At 44.1% G+C, this 18,935-nt stretch overlaps 1 protein-coding gene and 1 long non-coding RNA gene across 3 annotated transcripts in view; one reads left to right on the top strand and one right to left on the bottom strand.

The window, feature by feature from the left end:
- Positions 1 to 3,240, bottom strand: part of LOC311581323 — a 29,088-nt gene extending 25,848 nt beyond the window's left edge. Inside the window, exon 1 of the long non-coding RNA XR_014773746.1 lies at positions 3,168 to 3,240. This is a non-coding gene — a long non-coding RNA (uncharacterized lncRNA). The remainder of the gene's footprint in view (positions 1 to 3,167) is intronic.
- The window catches only part of MINAR1 (membrane integral NOTCH2 associated receptor 1), a 35,767-nt gene continuing 19,935 nt past the window's right edge, over positions 3,104 to 18,935 (top strand). For both annotated transcript variants that reach the window (XR_014773745.1, XM_084753433.1), the window contains exon 1: positions 3,104 to 3,631. The gene's annotated coding sequence lies outside the window, so the exon portion shown is untranslated. The remainder of the gene's footprint in view (positions 3,632 to 18,935) is intronic.

Here is an 18,935-nt window from a genome sequence, read left to right on the forward strand (position 1 = left end):
CTTTTCTTTCCCTTCATTTCTTCTTCCCTCCCATCCTTTCCTTTTTCACACCCTTCTCTCATCTCTCTTCCTCCCTCTCTCTTTCTTCCTTTCTTGCCACACGCATGGGCTGAATGTCTAGGATGAAGCTTACACATGCATTTACTTAATATTCTCAGCAACCCTATGAGGGGTCCGATTTCACTTCTACAGTCGCAGAAACCAAAGCCCAGGAGAGGCTGCGTGAGAAATGGTATCAAATGCCTATGTAGTCATCAGGTAAGAAGAAGTAACATCTTTGTGTAGCGATGCTACGGCCTATGTCCTTTCTAATACTGAAGTATATCTACAGCACACCCCAAGAAAATCCAATTATGACGGATGAAAACACATTCGTGTATGAATGAGGCGTAGCATTTGCCTATCCCTAAAGAGAATTCTGATTTTGTTCATTTCTCTCTGTCCTCAACTTTCCCCTGAAGTAAAGGGAGAAAGTATGTACACGTATAACGAAAGAAAGTAGAGAGAGGACAGGGAAGGGACTATGTAGAAAGACTTGGCTATGCATTTAGAGAGAATCTGGGCCATATTAGAGACAAAGTTTTTGAAAGAACTGAAGTGAGAAGGGACTAGAGAAAAGAGAAGATGTTAGTCTCAAAATTCCAAATAAAAGGCGTGACTATTGATGCAGGTCCTTGTGTGTGCTTCGGTGGTTGGGACACCTATGGAGGCATTTCAGGGACTCCAATAGATTTGTTGGTTTCATATACAACCACAGGTTCCATATGACTGTAACTAGCCATGTTTCTCAATTCAAACACTAAGGTAAAGTGCAACATATATAAATGATTTGTTATGATCTGGGCAGTGCGGTGAGTGGTATTGGAAAATGACCTTCATGCTCAGATAGTCCCAAAGGTGTTTGCATGAGAACGTTTAGTTTGTATAGGGATGTATGGGGAGGCAAAATCCCAGGCTTTTCCCTGGGAGAGAGTCCCAGGCGAACACCTCTGACTTCAGTGTTCCAGCGCCTGTGTGCATCAGTCATTTTCCTGCCACTAGGCAGAACTTTGAGAGAATTAACTTGCGACAGAAAAGGTTTGTTTTAGTTCATAGTTCTGGATGCTCAAGTCCAAGCTCGGAAAACTTGCTTAGGTCTCTGGATAGCAATGGTGGTGGGGTATACCTTAAGGACTTCACTTCAACACCAAGAAGCACAAAAGAGAAGAGGTCAGAATCCCATGAGCTCCTTCAAATGCGTGGCTCCAGTGACCTAAGGATGTCCTACTAGGCTCTTCCTCCTAAAGACTCAACTACCTTCCCTTGGGTAGCACCCACCAGGGTACCAATTATTTTTAAGACATAGGCCTCTGAGGGGACAGTCATCCTAAGCATCCACTCTCCCAAACAGAACACAAGTAGAGTTTTGCAAGGCCTAAAGTCACTTGAGGGGTTGATTTATAGAATCTGGCTCGACCTGAGGCAGTGTAGGACCAGAGACATGTCTATACATGCCTCTACACTGCTTAAAATGTAAAAGTTCATACTTTTGAATTTCCAAAAATGTTTTTACAGGGAGATGGGATGCAATGAAGCCACACTCCCCCCCACCCCCCACCCCCTCCCCCATTCTAAGCTATAGCTTTGTTTCCTTCTGGAGTTTGGCCTCAGAGATAATCTTTTAGGAAGAAATGGAAGAGGGAACCGCTAAAAAGGTAATAGTCGAGAAATAGGTAGGTGCTGTGCAACTCTCATTCCAAATGCTTTATTTCTCTGGGTTTTACCAGTCTTGGCTTGGGGAGAAATATCTTTTTACTTAAGAGCTGGGATGGCAACAAGGCTGCCATAGCATTCAGAACTCTCTACAATTGTCTCCAAGTGGACTCTTTACACTGCATGGTCGCCCCCTATTCTCCTGTCCTCCGTAGTTGGGCTCCCCTCTGCTCCCCTTTGCATTCTGTATAAGTTAACAGATCTTTCTTATAGTGACAGAAAGCTGACTAGCCCCACAGAATGTTTGGACCAAGACACTATTATTTACAAATTTAGACTACGCAGGCAAGCACGGCACAGTGGATTAAATGAACGTCACCTTTATGGTCACCTCTTCAGACGCTACTGTCCTCCCTAGATTAGTTTGGTCTTGCCTGGCATTAAAGTAATAAGGTCAGAATTCTGGGAAATCTAGCTGTCAACTTATTACCCTGATAAGGCTTTATCTAAAGTATCCATGTTATGGCAGGCTCACTTTTAGAAAGCAGTCACTTCCGGTCATAGCAGGAATCTCACCGCAGGGAAGCTGCCACAGAGACCTGCAAACCTCCGCACCCCAGACCCCTAGGCCAGAATACAGACCACAGGTTACAAAGCTAGCCAGGAACCTGCATTTGGCATCACTCTCGGAAAAGCCTGGACCTACTATGACCCAGAGAGAGGGTGCTGCACCTTAGCTACTTATTTCCCAATAGTAGACTTTTTCTTTTCTTTTCTTTAGATTCCATGCATACCATGACTCCGTTTTTGTCCTATTATTGTGCTTTCAGGGGAGGAACATGGTCTGTATAGAGAGGGTGGCACCACAGGCAGTCTGTTGTGCTTCAGTCCCACTGCAGCACACAGGGTGACTTGGGAAAGGCCTCCAGTCCCGACTGATGTATCCAATTGGACTTTTGGAAACCTATTTGGTTGTGCGTGTGCCTGTGTGTTTGGGGAAGGCTAATCACGTGGCCTCCAGTCGCTCCAATCTGGGTACTAATGAAGACCGACCAAGAATGAAAAAAAAAAAAAAAAATCAATGGGCGAAGGGACCACTTTGCCCTGTTCTGGAGATACACTGCAGAATCTGAGGCCCCCAAGGGCGAGCAGAGCGCACCGGGAGAAAAAGGAGGCGGACACAGTGAGCTTCTGCTTCGCCACTGGGGGCCGCAGTCACCTTCAGCGTTGGGAAATAGGGAGAAGCAAACCCCGGGGTGGATCTGGCCCCTAGGCTCCCTCTAGCTCCAGCCTCTGCTTGCTTTTGCCTTGGCGCATCAGGAGCGACCCAGAATGGAGCAGAGGCCTTCTTAGGACTCTGGGGGCGCAGGCACCCACTCTTTAGGTGGCTGCAGCCTCTAGCAGGGCACGCCCTCGGCGCTATCGCCGCGCCCCTCTCGGGCCCGCCCCTCCCGTCCCAGGGAGCGCGCACTCACTGCTGGAAAGTCCTGACTGTCTCAGCTTCCCGGGCTGGAGTCGATGGAGAAGCCAAACTGGGTCTCCGGTTCCTGGCCCGAGCTGCCCATGGTATCCAAGCCCGTGACTTGAAGGCACGGGCTGAGCCTCAGAAACCGAGGTTGGGGCCGATCAGGACGCTGAGGCCGCATCCGTCGGCCGCTAGAGCCCCGGCATCATGTAAGTGGGCATTGGCTGCAGACTACCCACGGAAGCCTGGGTGCGAACCTAGCCTATTCTGCAGATTCCGACTCCGCGCTGTGGGGCCGAAGTCGCCCTACGCCACGGGTGTTGCCCGAAGTGCAAAGCTAAGGCTGCCCTGGAGCCAGGACTTTTTTGGTAGGCAACCTTCGGGACCACGGCTTTGGAGGCCGTGTGGACCACCACCCAGAGCCACAGGAGACTTGCGGAGAGCTGGGAGCCAAGCGCCAGAGCAGCCTCAGAGGTAACTTCAGAGAGCGGCAAACCGGTGGGGACCCGAGCGCACATGTGCGTGCGTGTGTGTGTGTGTGTGTGTGTGTGTGTGTGTGTGTGTGTGTGTGTGTGTTGTGATCGCTATGTCCGGTTGCTAGATACACAGGAGCTGTGTGTAAAGTCCTGGGTTGCTGGCGCTCTTCCCAGGCTCTGCTAGGTTCCCAACTGCTGGCCGCCTGGGAGCAGAGACCCTTTCGCCGAGCTCGGTACTATAGTGGAAAAGAGGTGTGCGTGTGCATGTGCGCGCGCATGTGGTGTGTATGTGTTCGTGTGTAGTGTGCATGTATGCGCGCGCGTGTGGCAGGTGCTAGGCTGGCCATGCTGGTGGAGGGAAAATAAATGAAGAGAGACAACAGCCAGAAACACCACGTAGTTCTGGGCAAGTTTTCCTGATTGAGAATTCGTTTCAGACAATGGTGATTTGAGGGTAGCTGTCTGTGTGAAAAACCCCCGACATTTCAGAAGCGCAAAGTAAGATGGAAAACTCGACAAACCTTAGAAAACTGACCAGTGTATATCCATTCTTAAATTGAGATTTTTCAGTCACGTTGATGTGGAAGCGGCGTATTTCCTCTCGGAGATGTTCAACTTCACCTGCCAGAAAACACCAAAGCCAGGCCTGGCTGGTGGAGGCGGGGAGACTCAAGTCCATCCACTTGGGAGCTCACCGCTCTGCAGCCTTTCCCACCTGCTCTGCCGCCATCCCTGCCAAGTCCGGTACTCTGTGGGGCCACCAAACAAGCAGAGTAATCATTGGTCCTCACTGCAGGAGTGCGGGGGAGCACCCGGGGAGGCATTTAAGTAGCTTGCTCAAACAGCATTCAAGCCAGCATTGTTTGTGAAGTAGTGGCTGTATTCAAAGGTTGTACACACGAGGGTGGGGGGTACGGGGGGGGGGAGGGGGAGGCAGTTGTGGTCCGGTTGTCTTTTCAGTGGGAATTAAGTAACGTTTGCCACATCGAGTCCGTGTTGTAGAACTTACCTTTTCTTTTACGGATGGGATGATTTAATTGGGAGCTGGTGGGACTATGACAGCTGCCCTTGCGGCTGCGATTGGGGGGTTTGACTAGCTCTTCTATGAAGTTATGCAGCGTGACAGGAGGAATTTCCAGGAGTAGTTGAGGGGCGGTACACTCGACTAGTCATTTACTCCAATGTCCCTCGAAACAAGCTTCCATCACCACCGCTTCCTTGCAGAGGTTATAGAAGCCTGGGATGATGTGCCCCACGCCAGCAGTTCATTGGCAGCCTGAGAAGGGGGGCGGTATTTCAGGGATTGCTCAAATAAGAGTAGTGGGAGAGAGTCGGGTGGCTGGGCTCGAACAACCTCTGAACAGTAAGAATAGATTTTCTTTTTGTGCATCAAAAGATAAATGTAGGATGGGAAAGGCTGGCTTGTCTGCAAAAGCAAGCAGTTTAGAGATTTTTATTTTTATTTTTTTAGGTACTGGAGGAGCCTGCAGGGGAAAACCTTAAATGGCTGGTTAGGAAAAGTCTGCTATTTATTGTGTGTGAGAATGATTTGTATAGATCTGCAACTATGTGAAAATAAACGTCAGTTGCCAGGGAAAGTGCAGATCAAACAGTTCATTTGCATTTCTGATGAATTTGGTGTGTGAAAGTGTTGCATAGCTCTTAATAGTTGGAAGAGAGACAAAGGTTTCATTGTCAGTGTCGTATTCCTTTGGACTTTTTGGATGTAGAATGTCATTATTTTCTTGGCCAATACTCGAGGCAAAATTAATGTGTCTTCCCAGCATTTAAAAACCCTAATGTTCCCTTTGAAAGATCTGTGCTTCTGGCAAGTTGGTCTGTTCTTGTCTCTCTGTCCATAGGACAAATAAGGAGTACAGGATTCTGTTCTCTGCCTTTTCCTCAAACAGGCTCTTTGAAAACCTTGGACAACGTGAGGCAGAAAGCAGGGCTGCAATCATGGCCTGTGGCCTGTGCATGGGGAGCTGGGATGTGAAGGCCAGGAGGGGAAATGGGAAGGCCCTGTTTGCTGCTCTAGCCAAGTGACAATGTGATACGAATTCTCAGACTAGTCTGGGAGAAGAAGGTTCCAGATTCCTCTGTGAATATGGTGCTAATGCTCGCTGATTAGCTTTTCCCGCTGACATTCAAATGTTTGTTTTTGGAGCTTACCCTGCAGGCTCAGTGTAAATTAAAAGGAGAGAGAGAGAGAGAGAGAGAGAGAGAGAGAGAGAGAGAGAGAGAGAGAGATTTTGAATGTAAGGCAGGCAGAAGCAGCTGTATGCTTCTAATTCATTGTGCAATCTGGATAATACTTAACTCTTTGCATTTTTGTATATATATTAAATATGGAGAGAGAGAGAGAGAGAGAGAGAGAGAGAGAGAGAGAGAGAGAGGGAGAGAGAGAATATCAAACCAGATTATTGAATCGTGTCGCTTTCTTCTCTCTTTGAATAGAACTCTTTATATTAAGCTTACATAAAACGTAAGTGGATGAAACTGATTAAGAATTGGAGGAGGGCCATGGCAGCCTGTTCAGTCTCAGTGTGGTGTCTGGCTTCCTTTGGAGTGCTTAAGGGCTCCTCAGAACACAGTTTGTGAGTCACTGGGAAGCTTCTCTCAAGAATGTGGCGCACTCTGTCCTTTCAGCATTCCAGGTGAAATGCTGTGGTCTCTAGTTCAATGTAGTCAGTGTGTCACGTGCCTTTCATCTGGACCTGAGTCCTTCTTAACCCAATAACAAGGCTCAAGGTGGTATTTATACTCCTACCCTGGCTCCTGTGAAATCCTGTCTCGTCCAGTGCTATGGGAGTGAGATAAGATGAATGGGCCATGTCATATAGCTGTGGCATACTGATTGAGTTTTTAAATTAAATTAAATTTTTATTTATTTATTATTTTTTTCATTAAAAATTCTTTATTCAAGTTAAGAGAATGACCTTCAGAATGGACTGTGGTGTGTGTGTGTGTGTGTGTGTGTGTGTGTGTGTGTGTGTGTGTGTGTGTGTGTGTGTGTGTTGATGTCATCATTCCAGCATGATTTATTGAACCTGACTATGTGGATTTTCTGATGCCCTGAGTATTTTTCCATGCCCTCTGCTAATGAGAGCATCCATGGCAGACTTTTCTATTGCCTTGGTGGGGTTTGCCAGTGAATGATCTACTGCCTTCTGCTTTGAGAGGACTCCTCAGTGATGCCCGTTCTCTGTGCCTGCCCTTCCTCCCTGCTGTTTACTTTGTGTTTGGTAATTTTTAACCCACAGTGGTTACTCTGTTATGATGGCCACAGTGCCGCATCTGGGATAACTCTGGGACTTCAAAAAAAGAGAATCATTTCAAGCAGGATGATTAACCATGTAGCTTTATGGGTATCCTAGGAAGCCCAAAATAAGTAGCTGAGAAAAGAAACCAACATTTTTATTAAAGGTCAACAGACTTACAGGGACTGGAGAACTTTAGAATGTCAGGGCAGCTTACGTGACCGGCACTGTGAGAGGTCACCATCAGGACCGAGGGAAATGTTGGAGGATTCATCAGAGATGTAGAAACGGAAGTCTTTTGACTCTATGTGTGTGTGTGTGTGGGGGGTGGAATAGGTAGGTCATAGGGGTAGAAGGGTAGGAAGTGTGGATCCTAAGTCTGGGTAAGTAATGTGTAGAGGATAAATAGGCTAGGAAGGGTATGGGTACATGGTGTGTGGGCTGTTGGTAGGTAGTGGGTGTGGCGTGAAGAGGTGTAGAGTGTAGGATATGGGGAGGGTGTTTGTGTAGTATATGGGTAGGTGGTATGTGTTGGTATGGGTAAGTGTTGTGTGTTGTGTACGGGTAGGTGGTGTGTACAAGGTGTGGTGTTTGGTTTTGGGTAGGTACTGTGTGTTGGATATGGGAAGTTGGTTTATATGGGGTTTGGGTAGCAATGTGTGTAAAGTATGCTCTATGGCTATGGGGAGATAAGCATAAGTGGCTTCTACCCTTCTGGCTAAAGGTTCTACCACCTTACAGTGGCGCCATAGACTTGTGAGTAAGCCTTCAACACAAAGTTTTGGGGACAACTTACGTGAACTATATCAGGAAGCAAACACCTCCCAGTATTTAATGCCGTTCTACGTCGCAGAAAAGTATTTTATGCCCCTTATGTTTATAAATAATAAAACAATCAAACAAATTGCTGTTCTGCTCTGCTTCATTTGTTATGATATTATATGCTTTCTTTTTCTTTGCCTTCTTTCCTTTGTTAATTGACCATTTTGTTTTGGGTTATTTATTCCTTATTAATTTTTAAGAGCTCTCAGTTAGATCAAAGAAGCATCTTCTTCCTGCCTTTCCCAGGTTTTATAAGAGATGGGGTGACCAAGCACTTTTCATTTATCTAAATGAATCTGTCCTTTTTTTTTTTTTTTTTTTTTTTTACTAATTTGAGTGTTAGGGATCTTGTAGAACCAGAACATCCCTACAGAATCTCAAATTCTTTAACCCTTGACTCAAGCTTTTGCTTTTTTGTTTCAGCTTTTAATGTACAGGCCATGAGTAAAGATAAAGTCAATTAAAAAAAACAATTGGTTTACTGTCTATTCCAATAGTAATTAACCAATATTCCACTGACACATTTACTTTTATTGACCAAACTGCTGTCTTGTCGCTCCATTCCTTTGATTTATTTAGGTTTTAATATTTAGCTGTGCAAACTGTTTTCTACTTCGACTAGAATGCGTTTATAATTTACTTTTATTTATGTGTTTGTGTGCTGGTGTCTGTGTGAACATATACTGTATGCCCCAGGAGGCCAGAAGCGGATGTCAGAGGCCCTGGAGCTGGGGATACAGACAGTTATGAGTCTTCAGTGTGCGTACTGGGAAAAGAATTCAGATTCCTGGGAAGAGCGGTGTCAGTTCTTAACCAGCGAGCCTCCTCTCCAGCTCCACCAACCAGGATACTTAATTAGCTGCCTTGAGCAGATAATTATTTTGTGTTTCCTTGAACATGAAGGGCTTTCCTCATAAAATGAAACAAGAAAACAAGGAAAGTAAACCAGAAAACAGAAATAGTATCAAACCAAAAACAACAACAACTACAACACCAACAACACCCAAATGTGTGCCTTCAGTTCTTTTGTTTTTAAACTATTTATTGATTGATTGATTTCATGTATATCAATGGTCTATCTGCATACACACCTGCATGCCAGAAGCGGGCATCAGATCACGTTATTGATGGTCAGAAGCCACCATGCGGTTGCTGGGAATTGAACTCAGGACCTCTGGAAGAGCAGACAGTGCTCTTAACCACTGAGCCATCTCCCCAGCCCTGCTGTCAGTTCTCTTAGTGGCTCTTGCCTTTGTAGAGCCTTCTATGTAAAACTTTACATTAGCTCCAAATTTAACATGTCTCAGCCAAAAGGGGACAAGTAGAAACTTAGTCTTCTAGTTAAAAAAATTTTTTTTTAAAAGATTTTCTTTGACACTGGGTCTTATGCAGGCGGGTTTGCAGCTTTGTAGCCCAGATTGGTGTTGAACTCCTGACCATCCTGCTTTATGTCTCAAGTGTACTACCATGCCTTATTTATTTATTATCTGTACAGTGCTCTGACTCTGCAGGCCAGGAGAGGGCATCAGATCACATTATAGATGGTTGTGAGCCACCATGGGGTTGCTGGGAATTGAACTCAGGATCTCTGGAAGAACAGTCAGTGCTCTTATCCTCTGAGCCATCTCTCCAGTCCCTATTTTTTTTAGTGCACATTTTCAAAGCATTAAGATGAGTACATAACATAATCTAACAGATGCTCATGTGCAAATGAGATTTCAAAGTTGGTAATGGTTGTCATTCTTGTTTCAGGGCCTGGCTTTTGTTTGTTTAAAGAAAGGGCTGTTAGTGTGTTAACTTTTTATTGTAGTCACTTGCTGTTCTTCCCCTTAGTGAGGGAAGATGCCCACCCCCTAAATAGCTGAAGAAGTGGCAGTGGCGTGTGACACTGGGATTGACAATGATTTATGAAGAAACCCAGAGAATACTGCATACTGCCCAGCACCACATGGGGATGGACTTGGGAGCAGTGTGAACTAATGGGCTTTGGGAGAAAGGTTCCTACAGGAGGACATGATGGCTTGTTTGAAGACATATAAGGACTGAAGGGAGCCAAACTGTGCTACTGAGGGTTAGGTAGAAACCATGCTGTGTCCTTTAGTAAGGAAGATTGTCTAAGGAACCTTATATATGGGGCAAAGTATAAACTTGTAGTTAGGTTATCCAAGGCTCTCCTGATTTCACCAGATGCCAAGGTAGTCCATAGCAGAAGCCTTAATTTTAGGACTTTCACTATATCTTTTTGTCTCCCCTGTCCTAAGTCTGCTGTTTTATTTCCACCTGTGCTTCTATATATTCTTTATTATTTTAAAATTTATTATTACAATTTTATTCACTTTACACCCCAATCATAGCTCCCTCCCTTCTCTCCTTCTGGTCTCATCCTCCCTCCTTCTTCTCTCCATGCCCCTCCCCTAGTCCTCAGAAAGGGGGAGCCCTCCTCCCAAACAACTGACCCCAGCCTATCAAGTCTCATTAGGACTGCCTGTATCCTCATCCGCTGTGGTCTGGCAAGGGTACCATGGCAGGGGGAAGTGATGGAAAAGCAGGCAGCAGAGTCCATGGCAGGGACAGCACCTGCTCCCCTTACTAGGGGACCCACATGGAGACTGAGCTACCCATTGGCTACATCTGAGCAGGGGGCTTAGGTCCTCTCCCTGCATGGTCTTTGGTTGGTGCATCAATTTCTCCATGCCCCCCTGAGCCCAGATTTGTTGGCTCTGTTGGTCTTCTTGTAGAGCTTCTGTCCTTTCTGGATTCTACTATAAAACTCTTCCACAAATTTCCATATATTCTTTTAATATAACACTCCTACAATATATTTGGGTTCTGTTTTAACTTACAATGATGATGTGATAGTGACACATGGAAGCTTATTTTTCCATGCATTCTATAGTTTTGGAGGTTTATTCTTAAATTTAATAGAAATGTATGGATTCATATTTTGAGTAATTCTGAGTCAATTCCTCCACTGTGTTTGTCTATTAAAAGAGAACCTGGGAATGGTTTTATTTGTGAACCCATGCTAGCACTTAAGTTAAATATCTTACCCTTACCTTAAAATCTTTCTCTCTCTCTCTCTCTCTCTCTCTCTCTCTCTCTCTCTCTCTCTCTCTCTCTCTCTGTGTGTGTGTGTGTGTGTGTGTGTGTGTGTGAGAGAGAGAGAGAGAGAGAGAGAGAGAGAGAGAGAGAGAGAGAGAGAGAGAGAGAGAGAGAGCTCAAGATGAGATCATGAGCTTGGCACGTTTCTTTTGTGAAATTTGCTTCATTTATTTTTAAGGTGAGTTTTTTCATCACTTTTTGTGATAGTTGCTGTGCATACTTAGTATTTGCCAAGTACTGCTACAACCATAACTCGGTCCTATGAGATAGGTGCTATGTCGCCCATATGTTAAAGCTAAGAAGACACACACAGAGACACTTGTAAGTTATGACTCACATATCTCGAGGACAGAAGAGCTTAGATGAAAATGTAGGCAGCTTTTTCCAGCCTGTGATCTTTAAGCAGTATGTCATTTTACCTACAGTGAATGTAAACCATGTTCTGATTTTGTTTGAGTTGACACACCTGGCTTCATATTTTCACTATCAATGGGATTGTATTTGTGGATACATCTTTTACAAGTAGTACTTGGCTGTTTTACTTTAATTTTTTAGGAGTGTAGCTTCAGAGTCATTGCCTTTTAACTAGCAAATTCATACTCTTTATATTATTGTTATCTATATTGGATTAATTCTGCCCTCTGGTTCAGAAACTCTATATAAAATGCTACAGTCGATTTCAGGTCTTTAAATGATCACCTGTAATGTTTCCTAATGAATTTTTAACTCATTGTCCGGACTTATTTGACCTCCTCTTTCCCACTCCAGATAATAGAAGGAAACTCACAAGAAGCTTAAACTCTCACCTGGCCCTTTTTCATTGTTCTTATAAAATAAGTAATCTATCATTTTATGTTTGTAGTATTACAATATCTTTGCTTCTTTTATCTGAATTCAATTTCTTCCTGAGGAATGTAAACAAGAAACTCTTGAGTTTCTCTTTAACTCTTTAATTCCTAACAATATCTATCTTATAATAGAATTATGAACATTTTATTTTCTTTAGCATGTTAAACACTTTATTTCTGCTAATTGATCTTTGTTTCTATTCTTGAATGCTAAGAATTTTAGAATTCAGCCTTTCCTCCTCCTCCTCCTTCTCCTCCTCTTCTTCCTCCTCCTCCTTGTTCTTGTTCTTCTTGTTCTTCTTTTCAAGGCAGAGTTTCTCTGTGTAGCCTTGGCTGTCCTGGACTCACTTTAAAGACCAGGCTGGCCTCGAACTCATAGAGATCCACTTGCCTCTGCCTCTCAGAGTGCTGGAATTATAGATGTGTGCCACTGCACCCAGTTCTAGAATTCAACCTTTTAAATTTAGGTTTTCTTTTAGTTTCTGGAATACTTGAGTTTTAATATAATGTGTTTGGGTATCTAAGGAATAACTATTTTTTAATGTATTCTTTAGCACTTATGTAGAGTTCTATTGTTTTTGTTTCTTCTCTTTGAAGGTTTGTATTTTAAGTTCTAGAACATTCCTACACATTATACTTTTTCTATTATTCTCTTTCTTTTTTCATGGAATATCTATTAGATATTTTCTGAAACTTCTCTTCCTATGAGTGTGTCTTTTAGCTCCAATTTCATAACTTTTATCTTTGTTTTCTTAGTCCTGCCTGTGCTATATTCCTCTATTCCCCTAGATTTTCCAGGTCACTGGTTTTCACTTCACTTAAGCAGCATATTATTGAATCTGTTCATTGTTTTTTAAGGAATGATTATTTTTCTAAAAGTACAATTATTTATTTTCCAAATTATATGCTATGTCACCAGTGTTGTACTTAGACTATTCTATATACATTTGTGATGATTTATTTTAAATATATTTATACCTTTTAAAACGGTAATTGCCTTTTGTGAAATTCTTGACCTTCAAATCGTGTTAGTTATTTTCTGTCTTGAACATTTTTTTATTTTGTGTTTAATTTTTAAAATCATTACTACTATTTCTCCTCTAAGACAGTGATCTCATACACCTGTGATTGTCGAAGGCAGTTTTATAATTTGGTATCAGGGAGACTGTCAACATGGAACCAGTTTTCATTTCTTAGACTAAGAATTGTTGTATCTTGAGGCAACAACTTTAGATGGGAGAATATTTTATATGTTGACCTTGTCTTATGTTTTTAAGACACGCATGCGCAAGCGCGCGCGCGCGCGCACACACACACACACACACCATTGTTAAATACTGAACCTAAGCAGAGGGTGACAAATGTCTTGGTTTCCTGTTTTGGCCAACAGACACCCCTACCCTTTTTTATCCTTTAATTTGAGTATATAGAGAACAGCTGAATGCCCTCCAAGTTCTTACTCTCCGCCTTGTGATACCTCTTCTTCCTCTCTATAACAGAACTTCTCCTGACCTTCAGCTTAAATGCTTCTCTGACTCCTTCTGTGATTTCCAGCTTTATCTCCTCTTTGGTTTTTCTGAGCATTTATCTTGCTCTCTTGCAGGGTTAGCATTACATGTTAACAGCAAAAACTTCCCAGCATCAAAAATCCTTTCTAGCATCTCTAGGAGATCAGCATGGGAGCTCCCTGGTGTTAGGAGTATACCTTCCTCTCGGATCCCGGGATGGTGATCTAACATTTTGAATTCTAAGCTAAGGAAGGGCTTTAAGCCAAGGCTAAGCTTCTGAGGGCCACACTAGGCTAGTAGCACAGCTGTACTTTCCCCAGTTCTTTAATGCCCTATTCAGCAGATCTATAAGGAAAACCCAGGACTCTCTTTTGATTTGAAATTTAAGTTAGGGGCAACGCAAAGAGTGGAGTAGCTCCACATCACAAAGTTTAGATCTGAGGGCTTTCTTTTACAGTCCTGAGTCCATACGTGAATTAAATCACATGAGCAACCATCAACTTGGGGAAAAAAGAAGCAACAGAGCAACAAGACAGGATTTACAGTCACTCTGTGAGTGAATTATCTCTCGGTGTGCTTCTTATCAGTGTGAGGTGAGAACATCGTGGCTACTTCATTTTGTGTTTGGAAAGGATATGGGAAGGCCGTACTTTACATACTTTTCAGCTGACTTTTGTTAATCCAGTTCAAGGCTTATACTATTCATCCTCATCAGATTTCTCAGCTGTCAGTGACAGAGGGATGAGGATCATACCTTGAAAGGAGGGAGGAGGAACGGCGTTCAGAGCAGCTTGTCTTCTGTCCAGAGATCTCTCTCAGCACTCCTAGAGACTGTTAGCCTAAACCACACCTCTCATCTGCTCTGTTTTGATTAAGATCAGATGTCAGCGCGGTGAGCACTTATGCCTCAGGTGGAGAAGGGGCAGACATTCACTCCAGCCTTGTAGGCTTCGCACCAGCCTTTATAGCTGCAAGAATGTTGCTTGAGAAGTAACAAGATGCCACAGTGTAATGGGGGAAAATGTCAGGCATCTGGTTCCTGCCCTTTCCAAAGCTGCAGACTGTTCTATAGTGAGAGCAGCCATGGACCAGGAAAAAAAAAAAAAAAGAACCTGGAATTCTCCACTTGTCCAGGCACATCAGGACTTCTGAAAGGTAGAAAAGAACGTTAGTCCCACCCCTGTGCAGTGTCATTCCAGGACTGCTCTCACAGCAACTACCTTTGCAGTGCTCTGCTCCCATTTCCTGCAGCCTCCTTCCCTGGAGCCAGCATCCTGCCTGGCTTACAGAATTGTGCTATTGTCAGAGTGCTGGAGATGGGGTAACTTAGCAAGAGGGTTAACTTATTGTTCATGCTCCTGGAAGATTGGTGGTCCACATGAAGGCAGCAACTTCTAATGTCTAGTGAGGGCTTTCTTGCTACACCCTCAGCCTGGCAGAAGGCAGAAAAGCAAGCATGAGCAGGCTGTATGAAGTGTCTTTCAAAGAGACCCTAATCTCCCCCATTACACACCCCATGGCCTAACCATTTCCTAAAAGCCCATTTCTTGATTATATCTGAACTTTGAAGGCATCTCTTCAAAGCACGCATGCCCCACCTAGAGCCTACCTGTGTGTCCATTCCTTCCCCATTTCCTCGTCCTGATCAAACTTATAAACTCCACGCTGTTGCCACTCACCATCTGGCCACCTTCCCGTTGCCAAGAGCACTTCTTGTCCCTTCCTTCTGAACTCAAAAACACCCATCTCTTCTAGGTCATTGGAGATGGTACCCTGGCTACAAATTCATCTTCTTTTCTCCCTTTTGGCTGGATTCCACCTCACCATTCTACCAACTGGAGTACCCTGATTAAACTCCCCTGGCCTTTGGCATTCACCACTGGTGTGTTGTATAGAAGCTTGTAAAATTAGGATGTGTCAGGAGCCCCGACCAGCACTGATCCTAAAGACTGTTTTCTGCCCCGAGACCACGGGCTCCAGGACGAGTGTCGCCTTAGCTTTTCCAGCTGATCCTATCACAGCATTGTGTACAGGCCGGATACTTAAGACATAGGGTTTTGTGTCTGTGTATGTAATACACATTCATGTGTGCGAGCATGCATGCATACAGAGACCCAGGAGTTGACGTGGATTGTCTTCAGTTGTTCTCTCCTTATTTTTTTTGAAATAGGGGACTCTCACTGAACTTGGAGCTCACCAGTTAGCAAGTCTGGCTGGCTAGCAAGCCCCAGGGACCTACCTGCCTCTGCTTCCTCAGCACAGGGATTATAGACATGTACCATTGTGCCTGTCACATAAAAACACGGCTTGTGAGTGGTGGAATTCAGTCCTCCATGCTTACGCTATAAACACTTCATCAATTGATCTGTCTCCCAGCCTCAGAAAAAAAGGGGCTATCTGGCTGAATAGTTGCAGATAAAAGTCAGGTACCCAGGGTGGGTATCGAGCAGCAATGGTTGGGTAGCAGGCTGCCCTTGGGAATCACGTATGTTGAAAACTGAGAAGACAGACATCCCCGCTTACTCTGAGTAGAGACTTCATGCTTGGCTCTCAAAAACTTCCCTGTGGAATGAGTTTATGATCTTTCTTCCTATTTAATAAGGGTTGAATAATGAGTCCCAGGACTAGCTTGTTATTTTGCCTCTGAGGAGATGTGTAATCTAGGCAGAGGCAGTAACTCATGGGACTAATGAAGGTCCCTGGAAATGTGTGATTGAGGATGGAGCTTTCCACAGTGGGAAATGAGAGGGCTTTAAAGAACTTGGGAAATGAAAAAAAAAAAATAAGGAGGCTAAAATCACACTCCAGGCAGGCATGTCCTGCTGGATTTTATGCAGAACGGAGTCAGTTTTCAAGGTTGATGTCTCACAGTAGCTCTGCCCCACAGGGGCTACTTCCCTCTACCTCAACACACATGGACATATTTTCTCCTTTTAATACAAGGTTGAATCTGGTGCAGTTTCAGAAGGCGTTGGGCCTCTTATTCATTCTTGGGCATCGGACTTAGCTATTTTCTCTGGCTAGTGTACGACCTGTCTGTCAGTTCTGTAGGTTCCTTATCTGTGAGCTGAGGGTGATCTTCTTACCCTGTAGAGTTATTAGTGTGGTCAGAGAGATAGCCTGCCAATGGCTGCATGTTGCACACTGGTCCCTGTTATCACACAGGGAGCCTGGGAGCTCACTGGTCAGTGCATCCCGCCCTCCCACCCCCACCCCCGGCTCCCCATTTTTTCCTGTTCCTCCCTGGGTGTCTTGAAGTTTCATAACGCATCTTATAGCTTCTCTACTGATTGGTCATCCTTTGTGTGGTGGCCACACCCAAGTCCAGGCACCTGGTTTCATCCACCGGCATCTAATGCCAGCTGTGTGTACGGTGTACGTATGTGTTCATGAGGGCATGAGGGCACGAGGGCATGTACATATGTGTTCTACTTTGCTTTCTGTTGCTGTGATAAAATATCACAATCAAGATCAACTTGGTGAGGAAAGAGTGTATTTCATCTAACTGCTTATAGTCCATCATGGAGGGAATCAGGGCAGTAGTTTAAAGAAGGAATCTGGAGGCAGGCACTGAAGCAGAAGTTACTGTATGCTTTGAGCTTTTTCAAACCTATTCTACTTAGGGTTCTTTAATGCTTATACCTCCTTCCTGACTACCTACTCTACATAGGAGAGAAAAGAGGTTAATGGGAACAGGAGGGCTAGACTTTAGACTCATTTCTTTGGAGTGATTCCACTCTTCATAGTCAGGGTTTCAGCAGACCCACTAAATAGAAAACCAGTAATTCAGCAAAGGTGACTGCAACCTCAGCAGCCAGAATCCGGAACAGTAGCTGGAACCCGGAACCTGGAAGTGTTCTCTGGAGCACTTCTCTCTAGGAGCATCTCGAAGTGGAGTGATGAACAGCCAAACGATATGATGCCAAGACCAAAACCCAAAAACTCCTGTTTTGGGGCATATATATATATAATATATATATATATATATATATATATATATATATATATATATATATATATATTCATACTAGGATGTTTATCAGTTGGCAAAGACCATGCCCTGAAGAAGGCAGGTCCCTTTCTAATGGACAAACACCACACGTCCTCTCACAAGTCTGGTTCCAGTGGACAAACACCACATACTGTCACACATGTTTGTTTTACATCCCACTCTTGAGATCAAAACAAAAACACGTTTACATCCACTACATGTCATAGAGAAATTTTGTTTACTTGCTCTCCATGGTTCACTCAGGTTGCTTTTCATTAAACTGTAGCCACCTGCCTATGGGGTGACACCACTCATGCTGGGCCCGGCTCTCGAAAATGTCCCAGAGCTTTGGCTAAAGCTCAGTCTGCTGGATGCATTTTTTTTTTCAATTAAAGTTCTCTCTTCCCAAATGCCTCTAGTTTGTATCAAGTTGACAAGAACTAACCAGCACAATATGTAAGCACACACTGTTGACATTGGTTTATTTCCTCTATCACTCTCCATCTTATTTTTTGAGACAGGGTCTTACACTGAATCTCGAACTCATTGCTTTGGCTAGGCTGGCCGGCCAATGAGCTGCAGATATCTGTCCATCTCCTACCTCCTCACCCCCAGCACTAGGGATGCATATGTGCATGGCAGTACCTGGCTTTTTTACGTGGATGTTGGGTACCCAAACTCAGATCCTCATGTTTGCCCAGCAAGCACTTTCCTACTGAGCCATCTCCCCAACCCTCTAATGTCAGGTTTCATAATAATAAAACAGTGACCCAGGCTTACCCATAGGACTTGTTCTTTCATCAGGAGACAATGAGTGTCTGTTTTGTAAATAGGTTTTTGCAAATAGATATTTTGGGGATGCATTTAAGCCAAGTAAAGCGTCAGTGAGAGTCGGGAAGGCCTCACTGGGGAGCCATATCTTGGGGCTTTCCTGAGAGGGACACGGTGTACACAGTATGCGGTAAGCTCAGCTCGGCAACGCCTGGAATTGTGTCTTATTGCTCTTCAGTTGCTGCAGCCCTTTAAGTTCCCCAGTCCCATTTCGTAGTCTGTCAGAGAGTAATTGTGAAAGTAAAAGAGGTCTCTTAAGGTGGTTATAGGGATTAAAGTAAAAAAAATTGCTATGAATGCGATTTGTGCCACCAAATCTATAAAATATGATATGCATTCGCTGTACACTGTTCTCTAAATTATATTCATTTGTCCTCTGCTCCGGTAGCTACACCCATTTATTTACTTCAAGACCAAGCGTGACAGGTTGTCCTCGTCTCTGGCAAGCCAGAACATCCTGACACAGAATGTTTTTATCCGAGGGAAGCAAGGACCGAAGCAGTGCAGAAGCACTGTGTGGGTGAAGTCTGTCTCCAGGTGGTTTGTTCCTGGCAGGAAAAAAAAACCTGTTAAACTTATTAAGGGCTAGCTATGAGTCTCCAGACATTCATGGCAGAGACCACACGAAGATTTATAAAAAGCCTAATAGGAGCTGCCCTCGGGACGTAGAAAGAGCCCGTGGCCTCCTGTTTTTGAAGTATAGTCTGAGGAAATGAATTGCTTTGTTTGGAAACAAGCTAGACCTTCCAGAACAGTGTCAATTTAAAAATCAATGGCAATTAAAACATGTCTAGAGTTTGGGAGACAGAATTTTGCTGCACTGGAACTCCCTATGTAGACCAGGCTAGCCTGGATCTAACAGCAACCCTCCTGCTTCTGCCTTGTGGGTGTTGGGATCGCAGGAGGGTAACAAACCTGCTTTTGATGGGTGCTTTCTAAA

The sequence above is a fragment of the Acomys minous genome, assembly GCF_964271855.1.
Source record: "Acomys minous genome assembly, chromosome: 13".
In the NCBI taxonomy this organism is placed as follows: Eukaryota; Metazoa; Chordata; class Mammalia; order Rodentia; family Muridae; genus Acomys; species Acomys minous.